This window comes from Liolophura sinensis, chromosome 9 (genome assembly GCF_032854445.1).
Source record: "Liolophura sinensis isolate JHLJ2023 chromosome 9, CUHK_Ljap_v2, whole genome shotgun sequence".
In the NCBI taxonomy this organism is placed as follows: Eukaryota; Metazoa; Mollusca; class Polyplacophora; order Chitonida; family Chitonidae; genus Liolophura; species Liolophura sinensis.
In genome coordinates, this window is record NC_088303.1 from 4,685,952 (window position 1) to 4,700,270 (window position 14,319).

The 14,319-nt window shown below is 41.9% G+C and overlaps 1 protein-coding gene across 2 annotated transcripts in view; it reads left to right on the forward strand.

Moving 5' to 3' along the window:
- LOC135474986 (uncharacterized) overlaps window positions 1-14,319 on the forward strand; it is a 78,314-nt gene that overhangs the window by 11,292 nt on the left and 52,703 nt on the right. Inside the window, exon 1 of one of the 2 annotated variants that reach the window (XM_064754705.1) lies at window positions 13,906-13,978. The exons of the other annotated variant lie outside the window; for it this stretch is intronic. The gene's annotated coding sequence lies outside the window, so the exon portion shown is untranslated. Of the gene's footprint in view, window positions 1-13,905; window positions 13,979-14,319 lie in introns of those variants that run through there. 2 annotated transcript variants of the gene reach the window in all.

A 14,319-nucleotide genomic window follows, 5' to 3' on the forward strand; every position in this document is an offset into this window, starting at 1 on the left:
TCTCGTATAGGTCTGCACACTTAAGCGGGCCTGTATAGTTTCCCATGACTGTCATCAGTGCAATTGCTTCTATAGTATAAGGTTCAAATCAAATATATATAAGATACTCTAGCTTAGAATTTGGAATATACATGTATACGTCTGATATCTTTTAAGGAGGTATCATTCTCTGCACGCAGATGTAGTACAATGTATAACACTGCATTTATATCGACGGTACACAAAAGCTTTAGACTACGCCATCCCCCCCACCCCGCCCCCAACCAGTAGGCCCTATAGAACGACAGACATGCAAGTTAGGCCTCCACCAAACAGTAAGCCCTATAGAATGACAGACCTGCCAGTTAGACCACCCGCAAACAGTAGGCCCTATGGGACGACAGACATGCCAGTTAGACCTCCCCCAAACAGTAAGCCTATAGAATGACAGACATGCCAGTTAGATCTCCCCCAAACAGTAGGCCCTATAGAACGACAGACATGCCAGTTAGATCTCCCCCAAACAGTAGGCCCTATAGAACGACAGACATGCCAGTTAGACCGATCCAAACAGTAAGCCCTATAGAATGACAGACCTGCTAGTTAGACCTCCCCCAAATAGTAGGCCCTATAGAACGACAGTTAGACCTCCCCCAAACAGTAGGCCCTACAAAACGGCAAACATACCAGTTAGACCTCCCCCAAAACAGTAGGCCCTATAGGACGACAGACATGCCAGTTAGACCTCCCCCAAATAGTAGGCCCTATAGAACGACAGACCTGTCAGTTAGACGATCCAAACAATAGGCCCTATAGAAAGACAGACCTGCCAGTTAGACATCCCCAAACAATAGGCCCTTTATTCAATTTATTCGTGGTCTATTCCTTGACAACACACTAGGCATAATCTTATATCGGTAACTACTTTTTAACGTACACATCAGGCGCATGGAAATAGATAGTATAATTAATAACGAACAGAACAAATCAGCGTTCGCTATCTCTTCCAGTTCGCTGTCTCTTTCAGTTCGCTTTCTGTCAACAGAATACCAGACAGTGCGTTTAATCAGCTGAAGATTTGTGAACACCTAATGGCAGGCCGACTTCCATACATACGGGTACAGAGAATGTGAGAATGAAATGGCTTTACTATTAAGTCCGGAGGGGCACATTATCTGTTTAGCTCATCGTCATCATTGTACTGGGTCTAGATGTGTTTACAACAGGCCTCAGCTCCCTGTGTTATCTGTTGCTAAGACATATCAAATGCATGTCAATGAATACAAACAGCGCCGTATGGCATGTAACAGCCAATATTTAATGGAATTTTCCATTGATCGATTTTTTTTGTTATTACAGATGGTATATTTTATAGATACAGATGGTTAAGAGAGAGAGAGAGAGAGAGAGAGAGAGAGCGAGAGAGAGAGAGAGAGAGAGAGAGAGAGAGAGAGAGAGAGAGAGAGAGAGAGAGAGAGAGAGAGCAATATCACGGCTCATAGTGAGATTTCCATGTTAACAGGCACCACGTGTTCATGTATTATTTTCGAGAAGCGACATTTGGTTGGGCATCCAAATTTCGTTACAAAACACGTGATCGACAGGGTCTATGTACATGTACGTTGTCAGTTATCATCGCGTGACAGTCATGCACGAGTTACATATCATCATCTTATTGTCTGCAGACACGTGCGTAGAATTAGTCACGTTGATGACGTTATATGGCTGCAATAGTTTAGCCTCTGAATTAAGCTCCCATGTTTTGTAAACATTTCTGTGGAGGGGCACTGTATACATTCTCAAAATTTCATTCTTAGTTTGCTTTACCAGATGGGGTATATTAACAACAGGTAAATGCCCTGGCGGTGTGTTGATCCTTATTTTATTTACAAAGTATATTGCATAAGCCATAACTCCTCATTGTTCTCAATGTGACATGCAAACTGCAGAAGACTCATTGCGTCTGGAAGTCATATGCTCGTAAGATTTCAGAAAAGATTATCTTTACATCGTTCATTTACACTCTGATTCCGCCGTTCTCAGTGACAAACAAACTAAAGAGGATTTATTGGGTCTGGAAATCACATGCGCGAAAGATTTCGGGAAAGATTACCTTTACATCGGTACATTTACATTCTGCCTCACTTCAGTACATGTTTGCTGTATGTGCATGAATGTGATTCACACTTGAATGAAACAGAATCAATTACGGCTGAGACACACGTTATCACCAAGTTGCGTCTGAAGTCATTTCTCAACTTTGCCGATTAGTTGGTTTTGTGGCCTATTACTATGAGATTTTTGATGAGGAATGTTTTTGCTCTTTAGAAGGTAAAAAGGTAATGCATAGTTAAATGTTAGGATCAATGAGACCGCTTTGTGTGTAATCTGTTTTGAGACACAATGCCTGTTGTGTTTCTAAATTTGTATTATTGTATATAGCCTAGGACACGGATGTCTATGTCCTAATCATTAATGAACAATGGCTGCCTGATGAATAGCGCACTTGTTCCCCCAAACAACTCTCTTTGCATCTTTATTTTATCTAATGACATTGTTTTTTGACGGTACACGAACTTTTATTGTGATTTCGCAACATTTAGTCCTCTCTACAAACGTTATAAATTATAATAAGTTATTTACAGCTGTATCCTTGTGCATCTTGGCTGACAAAGCGCGTGCATTTCTGGGATGAAATTCCAGATGCAACTGTTCACCCGCTCTGAAGAACACATACATGTAACTTATTGGAGAATGCTGGATACGTGGTCGAGTTTTCCCTGCTATGGCTGAAGTCTAAGCAAGTATTCATGTGCTTTGCCAGAATAACATGAGGCGATTCTTTCCATACTGTTATTATTTGCTTAGGATCTTTATCTCAGCTTTTATTACACACCTACGCACTGCATGGATCAACCAATTCATCCGTGCCAAAAAAACACAACACTTCGGCTTATAACCTAATAGAGAACTTGATCGATTTTATTAATGGCATCTCAGAGACTGTGTTGCCTGTGGGTGTGATCATTTCTGCATGGAACCACTGATCGGTAATTGGACAACAGGTGATTCCAACAGCTCATGTTACTGGTCATTCACAGCTGAGTGGAAACTGTTTATGTGCTGGACACGAGCAGACGCATTGCAGCATTCATTAGCAGGCAGTAATGACCGGAAAGCGGATTGTCTGCTAATTGGACAAATCAGTGCTGCTACCTTAGCAACGCCCGGTTACTATGGAAGAAGCTAACAGGCCAAAATTGATTCTCTTGTTGTGCAACTGACCTCTTCAAACTAATCAAACTGAAATTGATCTCCTTAGTGTCTCTCCCCTGATTATTGCACAGTGGTCAACACAACTCAAAACTGCTCTAGACACCAGCGTTCCGTTTTCTCTCATTCAGGCAGCTATCTTGGTTTCGTTGACACTGTTGCTTCCTTTTCTCTCATTCAGGCAGCTGTCTTGGTTTGTTTGACACTGTTGTTCAATTCTCTCTCATTCAGGAAGTTGTCTTGGTTTTTTCTTTGACACTATCGTTCCGTTTTCTCTCATTCAGGCGGCTATCTTGGTTTCTTTGATATTTTGATAATGTTGCTCCGTTTTCTTTCGTTCGGGTTACCACCTTTGTTTATTCGAGATAAACACGGTGTTGTCTTGTCTTCTCTCTTTCTAGTAACAATGGTGGTTCCTCTGACACTGTTGCTGATCTTGCAGACAATCATGGTATGGGTTTTTTTGACATTTCTACCGTTTCATTCATTTGGGCAATTTCTTTCACTTCTTTTATTCATCTTTTGTTGATACTGTCTTCTCTCATTTAGGCAATCGTTTTGATTTGTTCTGTTGCCAAGAAGAGTGTGGATAGAACGTTGAAAATTTTTCGACGAATCACCGTTGATTACCATAAATTTGAATTTCATCGATCCGACAAAAAATGACAGAAGTACCCATAATCTGGTGTATATGACAACCCAAGTAAGTTGAAAGTTATTTAATATTTTCGTAATATTTATGAAGAGAAATTCACACGGATCTCTCATGTACAAAGTTGATTATCCGCGGTATAACCAATGGCATGACGATGGCATTAAATGAGTTTGTACTTTTGTGTAAGAGCCGTGTATGTATTGTATATATCCTATGTATAAAAGCAGGAAGCTATATGTAACGAGTTTATCTCAAAAGCGAACGGTTTTTGCTGTCAGTAAATGTGATAAAATGTTTATCAAGCACTGATAACAGATGGAAAAGATAATGCCAAGCATTAAAGCAGACCTACATGAAACTATGTCATTGATTTAAACAGTCAATACTTGAAGCATTACCTACTTTTTCTTAAACTTAGAACTCTAGCTGCATCTGGATACGATATCATCGTCAGATTAAGAATTTCACATATATTTTGTATGGCATAATAATAACTAGTATAAATTTTGTATGTTCGTCCTTTATTATTGATATACTAAATGTGGATTGTGTATGAAAGAAAACAAAGTAGGTTGTACTGTCGTAATTGTGATTAATGAACGAATGAATCCTCCTCTGCACTGGAACTTCTGTGATCGCACTTTAACATTGGTGTTATCGCCCGGCAGTCAGCGGGTCCAGACATTCAACGCCTTCCTTGTAAATCGAGACATGTACTGTGTAGGCCAGCTGAGCATTGAAGGCCTACATGTATGTAGTCCCTGCAGAGTAACACAACAAATCACCATACAGCAACTGTTGTCATCATTTCTCTATACCATCTGGGCATTTTCCATTCGAAGCTAATCAGCATCGTGCATCACCTGTTTATATCCTTGCTGGTAAGTATATTATTTTCTGCGAAACCAAATTTTGTGAACTTGTGTATAAAGCTTAACGTGAAGTCGCTAGTCGGTGTTTCTTGATTCAGTTGGACGAGCTTGACAAACTTGTTGCTGTTGCATAAGCTATATGTGACATTTCCCTGCCAGACTAGCTTGTCTGAATGAATGGCTGTACCATGCATGCTCTAGCTTGTAGCGAACAAAAAGGGTTTGTATCGGGAATCAGACTGGTTATTCGTTGAATTGCGATAGATACCCCAAACATACTCCCTGTTTTCCTGCATACATGAACATCGATGTAGGCCAATATAAGTGGTATAATGTGTCCTTGAAAATGGCAAAGTCATCCATCAAGGAAATACATAAATTAGCAAAATATTTAAGGGTCAAGGTTGAGGGTTCAGCAAGTAGTGTATAGAGCCTATTGGAAACTTGCCAGAAGAAATCGAAACTGGTCAGAACCAGGATTAAACTGACCACCACCCGGAGGAAACATATCTGAACCAGGAGGAAACTGACCAGAACCAGGAAGACACCGATCATAAACAGGAGGACACCGATCATAATCAGAGGAAACCGATCAGACGTAGGAGAAAACTTACCAGAACTTGGAGGAAACTAACCAGAACTTGGAGAAAACTAACCAGGACTTGGACGAAACACATCTGAACCATGAGGAAACGTATCAGAACAAGGAGGACGCGGATCAGAATCAGGAGGAAACTCACTAGAATCACTAGAATCACTAGAATCAGGAAGAAACCTATAACAAGCAAGAGAAACTTACCAGAACCGTAGGATAACCGGGGAGTACAGAGGAAACTTATCAAGAACAGTAGGAAACCGGACAGAACCCAGATGATACTGAGCAGAGCCAGGATGAAACCGACCCAAACTCGAACAAACGCGAACTCAATTACGCATGCGTCATTCGTCACTTGAACGGGAAGGAATTCACTTTCAAAGCTATTTGTATTTCATAGCTGTCTGTGTATTGTTCAAGTGTAGTAACCCGATAAAGTCATGTTATAGTCACACAGAATAGGTTTGTAAATCTTCCGTGTATTTACCATGGTCAAATTTTACGATACGTTCTTGAATATACTTCCGCACACAGTATATGATATTCTACCCGAAACTTGATATTAGCGAGTTTGATTTCTGAGCAACCTATACAACTCCAGTTCTCCGAGAAGCATTTATTCAGCCAGTAGATGCTTATACACGACTCCATATCTGTTAGAGCTCTAACCGTCTCACCATGTCCCTGGTCGTAAAATATGGCATTACTTATAGAGCCCTCGCCTCATAAGCGGCATTCCCGAGCCCGATTCCATGTTAGATCATGTTCTAAATTTTGGAAATGGCAAACCACGGTACATTTGACGGAGTAGACCTAGTATGACTGTTCATGGTGTTCTGTATCTGATGGCGTATCTAGAATTAAGCAGAGATGTAAATGTTAACTTGTCGTAAATGTTAGAGACGTTAGCTTAGACGCCAAGCTAGCATATGCACGGTCTAACAGTATCCAGATATAGAACATTTACGTTAATTGTTCCCTTGAACATGGAAGTGGGTATCTTTCATTGTATTTTGATCTGAAAAGAGGATTGCATGGTCATTCTACAGGGCATCAAACATGTCAGTGCCAAAACCTAAGACTTTTGATTCGTGCACTACACATAGACATCAGTGGAATGCCGAACATTCTTCTTTTTCCTTTTGTTCTCTCAATCCAACTTAATCCCATTAACTGTATGTCACCAGGATATACGCGTATACGTCTATCTTCAACTTTGAAGAATCATCCACTTACCTCAACCAAATGTACGTTTGTATTTCGTTTGAGAAGTAACCTACTTGTAGTTGAACATATCGCCCACGTACACTGTGGCTTGCAGGTTTAGGTGTCGTATCATGTGTCTTTTATATGCGGTTCTTTCTGATGCATCAAGATAAATATATTGCTGTTGAGACCGTCATTGTGGCCGTGGACATTTTTTCATGACGCCCATGTTTTCGACATTGTTTGTATGTTATAGCAGTTACAGATAAAGCGAGACTGAGATGCTCGTTTCGTCAGTTTATAAGACTTTATTGGAAGTCGAAAACAAATATGCTCGAAATCTATTCATTGCAGCTTTCCTACCTCAATGATTTATTTATTTGATATGTTTGTAAAACTGTTCTCAATCACACGACAGCTGTCAGAGTTGTAAACTGGTTAAGAGCTTCTGTTTTACACACACAGCCCATGAACATTACATCTAGTGGACTGCACGCATGTATACTTACAGTATATTTCCGTCTGTATTTACCTAGCAATCGTCTTTCACGTGGCTTTTGATAGACTGGAGACATGAAGACGGTTTTCTGTTATCTTTAGGTCATTGTGACGTGGTTCCATGTTATTTGTTCACCAGGCAACGTACGAGATGATCGCAGACAGCGTTTGTCGCCTTCCATGCGCTTAGCCTTGTCTTCTTTCTTAGCGTGGGTTAGCTTATGCTCTGCACTGTCAATGTAGAGGGCTGGCTACTCTGAGCAACGACGAAAAGGTATCATTAGTATAACTTATTAATCGTTCAAATAGAAATTGACAAATTCAGAGGAGCATTTCTAGCATAGTGGCGCCTATATAAGTTGCTATTGTCATTACTGCATCTTGTTTCTCCTGAAGCCATTGATCTGTAAGGGGCCTTTAAGCTGTTACTATTCAGTATTTACATGAACAGTGAAAACAAGAGGCCGTTTTGCTGGTTACGTTCTACCATTTGCCAACTGTCTCACATTGTCATGGTTACTCCCGTTTTTCACTCCATGCTATAGTCGGTTGTATTTGCTATAGCAAATATACACACTTCGGCCAGAACTATGGAGCCAGTCCATATACTTGATGTATAGGGATGGCGTTATTCACAGGAAACCCAAGTTATAAAACTTATGACTTCGTAACGTTTAACCTGTTACAAGGACATAGATGTAGATATACCTAAATGGCAGTCCTAACTGGCCTAAATGGCAGTCCGTGATAAAATTCGCGGGTTAAAAACAAAGTATATTGCAGCATTCGATATCCTTAGCTGAACGCTTAACAGAAGCATTCGGTGTCCTTAGCTGAACGCTTAACAGCAACATTCGGTGTCCTTAGCTGAACGGTTAACAGCAGCATTCGGTGTCCTTAGCTGAACGCTTAACAGCAGCATTCGGTGTCCTTAGCTGAACGCTTAACAGCAGCATTCGGTGTCCTTAGTTGATCACTTAACAGCGGCATTCGTTGTCCTCAGTGGAACACTTAACAGAAGCATTCGGTGTCCTTGGCTGATCACTTCACAACAGAGTTCGATGCCCTTAGTGGAACATTTAACAACAGCATTCGGTATCCTTAGTTGACAACTTAACGGCAGCATTCGGTGTCCTTAGCTGAACGCTTAACAGCAGCATTCGGTGTCCTTAGTTGATCACTTAACAGCGGCATTCGTTGTCCTCAGTGGAACACTTAACAGAAGCATTCGGTGTCCTTGGCTGATCACTTCACAGCAGAGTTCGATGCCCTTAGTGGAACATTTAACAACAGCATTCGGTATCCTTAGTTGACAACTTAACGGCAGCATTCGGTGTCCTTAGCTGAACACATAACAGCGGCATTCGGTGTCCTTAGTTGACCACTTAACGGCAGCATTCGGTATCCTTGGTTGACCACTTAACGGCAGCATTCGGTATCCTTGGTTGAACATTTAACAGCAGCATTCGGTATCCTTAGTTGATCACATAACAGCAGCATTCGGTATCCTTAGTTGACCACTTAACAGCGGCATTCGGTATCCTTAGTTGATCACATAACAACAGCATTCGGTATCCTTGGTTGACCACTTAAAAGCAGCATTCGGTATCCTTGGTTGACCACTTAACGGCAGCATTCGGTATCCTTGGTTGAACATTTAACAGCAGCATTCGGTATCCTTGGTTGACCACTTAACGGCAGCATTCGGTATCCTTGGTTGAACATTTAACAGCAGCATTCGGTATCCTTAGTTGATCACATAACAGCAGCATTCGGTATCCTTAGTTGACCACTTAACAGCGGCATTCGGTATCCTTAGTTGATCACATAACAACAGCATTCGGTATCCTTGGTTGACCACTTAAAAGCAGCATTCGGTATCCTTAGTTGACCACTTAACAGCAGCATTCGGTATCCTTGGTTGACCACTTAACAGCAGCATTCGGTATCCTTAGTTGACCACTTAACAGCAGCATTCGGTATCCTTAGTTGACCACTTAACAGCAGCATTCGGAGTCCTTAGCTGAATACTTAACAGCAGCATTCGGTATCCTTAGTTAATCACACATGGCGACAAGCTTGCTTTCTCTACATGGAACCAGACAAACAACTCGGATTTTCTATTTGTTTGTTCACTATCCCACTGCTAAGTGTTTGGCAATGGAGGTGGTTGTTTGGCGGTAGCTTACTTGTTTCCGTTTCGCGTGTCGGTGTGCATGAATCATTTATATTACTGTGGTGTCCACTGCTGCAAGCTCACATAACCCAAAGCTCTTAACTGGAACGCTTTATTTGATTTGATTTATTTGATTGGTGTTTTTCCACTGTCCTCAAGAATAGTTCACTAATACGACGACGGCCAGCATTATGGAGGTTGGAAACCAGGCTGAGCCCGGGGGTAACCACGACCATGCGCGGGCTGCTGAAAGACCTCCCACATATGGCCGCAGAGGAGACCAGCATGAACTGGACTTGAACTCACAGCGAGCGTGTCCAGAACGATGATTCTGATGTACATTTGTTCTTCAAAGCGAGACAGAATCTCTGTTATTTGGTGCAACCATGTTAATTTCACGAGCTAAATAATTGATTTTAGTGACAAAAAATACGAAAAAAAAAAATGGCATCGGTATTTGTCTGCTTTTTATACGTGAATCTATTCTAACTGCTTACTTGATGCACTTTCTTGGCTCTTTCGTAGTGTGCGTTAACATTGTTTTGGAAACGGATCTGGTCTTAACTGACCGGAGTCGTCCATTACGGTTAACCATTGGGTGATATAAAATGTGAAGGTTTGATATCTTTAAGTTACGAAATACCTGTCTAAAACCTATGAAAACTCCATCTTGCAGTATGCACTGCTCAAGGCGTCAAGAACGCGACTTCAGGAGTGGCCTTAATGTACGCATTGGTTTTCTTGCCCCGTCCATGTATCCTGTATACCCTATGGAGCTTCCTACAGACACCTGTCTTTCGAGCAGCACCTGCGTGCGCTCTCAGCTACACAATATTACAATTCTCTACACGTCTACATTGACATTTTACTGGTGGAAAGTATCGAGATAATGGGACTGATGGGAGCGTTGTTACTTGTTGCACCGATGAAGCATCCATTAGACATATCGCTTTACTTATCTGTGTATTTATTGTCGGGGACCGTAAACGTAGTTACTGTTTTTTCATATGGTAATGGCTGTGCGTGGCTGAAAGTATCGAGATACTGGGACTGATAGGAGCATTGTTACTTGATGCACTGAATGGTAATGCTGTGTGTGGTTGTGTGTGGTTGTGTGTGGTTGTGCGTGGCTGTGCTTGGTTGTGCGTGGCTGAGCGTGGCTGTGCTTGGTTGTGCGTGGCTGTGCGTGATTGTTCGTGGCTGTGCTTGGTTGTGCGTGGCTATGTGTGGCTGTGCGTGGCTGTGCTTGGTTGTGCGTGGCTATGCGTTGCTGTGCTTGGTTGTGCGTGGCTGTGCGTGATTGTTCGTGGCTGTGCTTGGTTGTGCGTGGCTATGCGTGGCTGTGCGTGGCTGTGCTTGGTTGTGCGTGGCTGTGCTTGGTTGTGCGTGGCTGTGCGTGATTGTTCGTGGCTGTGCGTGGTTTTGTGTGGCTTGTCAGCCAAATTTGTATTGTTATTATACTAGCTGCTTCATCGCTGGAATGTGGTTCTATACCGGATTGAATCTATGTCGCGTTAAGTGTCGGGCAACGACATTGCGCTTTACTCGATGTAAGTATATTGTATAATTTCCATACTTATTTCTTATTTACGTTAAATTAAGCAATACATTCGTTTGGATAAATGACAATTATATTCAGTGTGATTCATCTTCTGTATAGTGCAGCTATTGTTGTCAATGGTAGTGTGCTAAATTGCAAGAGTATTCCATAGATTGGTTCGTTGAATAGTTAAGTCGTGTAGTTTATATAAGACTTTTGTAAGCCATTTGATGACATAGCAGCCCTGTCCGTATTCTGTGGATGGTGTCTGTGATCGTTGGACAGGTGTGGACTGTGCCATTGACTTGTGGTGTATTTGGTTGGTGTACTGATTTTGACAGATAGAGAACTATGGAGCTATGGAGTTACTGGGTACTTGAAGTTGTAAATGAAAATGTGGATCGTTCATTTGTGGAATAAAGCTGCATTCTTATCCCGTCTTCCTATCCTTAACTGGGCGCTCAGGTGTCAGCGCGCTCCAACATTATTTATGTGATTTTTTTATTTATGTGTTTTACGCTGTATCCAAGAATATTTCACTTATACAACGGCGGCCAGCATTATGGTGGGGCGAAAACGGGCAGAGCCCGGTGGAAACCCACGACCATCCGCAGGTTGGTGACAGATTCTATCTTATATGTTATACCAGCTTTATTTATTTTTTATATAGTACTTCTTACAGTTGGGAACATTTCGCCATTTGAAATACCATTCTAGAGCTTAAATTCAATTAAAATTCAGACTACCTCTTATCTGTATTAAGACAAGTGTGTCAAAATATCAACTTCCACTACCAAAAATTAAGCACAGTTATAGTATATTTCTTTTAGAGAACCGCCTATAGTCAGCTGTCTGTAAAATCAGTTATAGAATGCCAGCGGATTTGAATAATTATGATGTCACCCGAGCCAGTGGGTTCTTGCTGTTGAAACCGCGCTTACGGACTTCACACTATGAATTAGAAAAAGTGTTCTAGTTTGATTTTCTTTGCAAGAATGTGGACTTCTGAAATATCCATGTGTAGAGCTTGTGTTGTTACGTGTCACTGAGTAAAGGCAATTTTGGTAGCGAGTATGACTGATTTTACAGACAGCTGAATATAGGCGACTCGCTGAAAGAAATAGACTATACAAGATTTTAAATTTTGAAGTCAGTGGGAATGTTTTTGGTGGAATCGGTCCGTGGTGTGTTAAAATGTTTTACAAGTGGGTCTTGCGATCATCTAATAGGGACTTCCCATCATCGTTTTCGAGTGGTTTTAGGTATCGTGGGATTTGATGTTTTAGATTTGTGACCTGGCTGTGGTACCTCTCTCTTGAAGAGACCGCGGAAAACCTACTTCCGGAGTGGAAGCCAGTCAGAGTTGGACTCGAACTCACAACGACCGCATTGGAAAGAGGCTTATGGGCCATTACTCTGCGCTATCGCTCTAACCTCCTCGGCGGCTGAAATCTGAGTGACAGATTTTTTATGCACTTTGCTTTTACACGGTTATTATTTTGAGGTAATGGTGTACTGGCATGGTGTTATGTGGTGTTATTTTATCTGTAGGATCTCTGACAGGTGAACGAGTGCTTGGGGTTTAACGTCATTGTTAACCATTTTTCAGTCATATGACGACGAAAGAGTCTTTAGGGTGAATATAGTGTGCCTCCTTGTTCCAGGACGGATTTCCACCGGATTTTAGGTATCGTTGGACTTACCGAAGGCAAGTAAGCTGCCCCGCCCGAGCCATTATACTGATACGGCCTTAACGCTGAACGCCAAGCGCGGAATTTACAACTTCCTCTTTTTTAAGGTCTTAAGTGTGACCCGACCCAGGATTGACCCTGGATCTACCACCCCGAAGCGGGCGTTCTAGCACCTGAGCTATCCGGACCAGTACTTTTAACAGGAATATAAATCTTTGATGACAGCTTTGCCAGTTTCACACTATTATATTGATTTATCTCTAATGACTGGTGTATGGTCAAATGTTACATTAGATTGAGAGCAATATCTCGTATTCGAGATGTCACTGTCACGCTGTTTTTGTCACTGTGTCTCGTTGGAAATATGTTAGTCTGCAAACAATCGGGCAAGCTCAGTCTATAAATATCTGCAAGAAAACATAACACTAGACAAGATATGTGTCGACAAAAGTTCATATTTAAAGTAAAAAACGTAACCTATTGTTTTGTGATGTGCAATAATCGAGATATCGCTGTCCAAAGCCAGCAAAAAACACCCATGTAGGAAAGTTGAATGTACCATCAGCTCTCGAAACGAGGCAGCGAGGTAGCGAAGCGAGATAGCGAAGCGACCTAGAGAGGGAGCGAGGTAAGTAGGGTGCCATAGAGGGATATAAAATGCTTGTTTCGTTGCATAGTATGGGCGGTTAGGTGGAAAGCCTGAATAGTTATGCATGTTTTACACCATGCAATTGTCTTACAACATAATCAGACAGAATTAGAAATGATTTATTCACCGTATATTTTCCACTCGTTCTGTGTATTCTGAGGAGTTTGGGGTGGGTAGGAGGAAGTGGGGACGGAGGTAGAATCTGGTACAGATATGTATCGACAAAGTATCACATTTATTCCGAGTGTAGAGTAGGGACTGAGATAGAATCATGTAGCAGATCTGCACATTTTCTGTCAATATCTAATATGTATATAGTAAAAGGTCACAGCCTCCAGATGTGCGATACTTTCCCGTCCGTCTCCAGGTATGGCCCATGACGTGTTCATAGAGCCCATGCACTTTCCCAGCTTCTGTGATTCTAATGTAACCCCTGAATATAGACACGGCTGATTTGTGTCCGTACTTCTGGGGGCAGGGGAGGGATACTGTTTCTGTCACATGCAGTTCTGACCCTTCGTACGATTGACAAGTATTACACTGCCCTCGCTACGGTTCAATGAGCCCAGCTTACTCAAACCTCTTTGTTACTTTAACAATGGTACAAAAATAGATTCGACAACCCGGAGTATAGGTTCAAACTGGACCAACACCGGTGATCCGGGTAAACACGAGAGAGACAGGTAATTCGGCTTGCCAGTGCCCTGATCAACATTCTAGTTTGTGCATTTTATCGTTTGATATCCATGCCAGAGGTGATCAAGACGACGATTTATAAGAAGCAGACGACACAACATACCTGCACCGCGCGTGAACCCTGCCATAGCAGCAGTAGGCTACGCAGGTAAGGCCAGGTGAAATTTTTAGAGCTAACAGCACACTGGAGTAATGTGTACACAGGTATATGTGCTCGCGTACATCGTCGTGGTCCCCCTTAATCCGTACACCTTACGGGTTGACGAATGACCAGGACTGTGAATAACATATTAGCTTGTAGCTTGTAGCGACCGTATTACTATTTGTTTTGACATCGTGATGAGAAGTTTTGGCTGTGCTACACATGCTCATGAGAGATCATATAAGGCATGTGCTAACTTTACTTAGACAAAACCTGAGGCTAATCTAAACATAACTGCGTATGATTAATTGCGCTGTAGATTCGGTTGGATGCACACATGGAGCAAA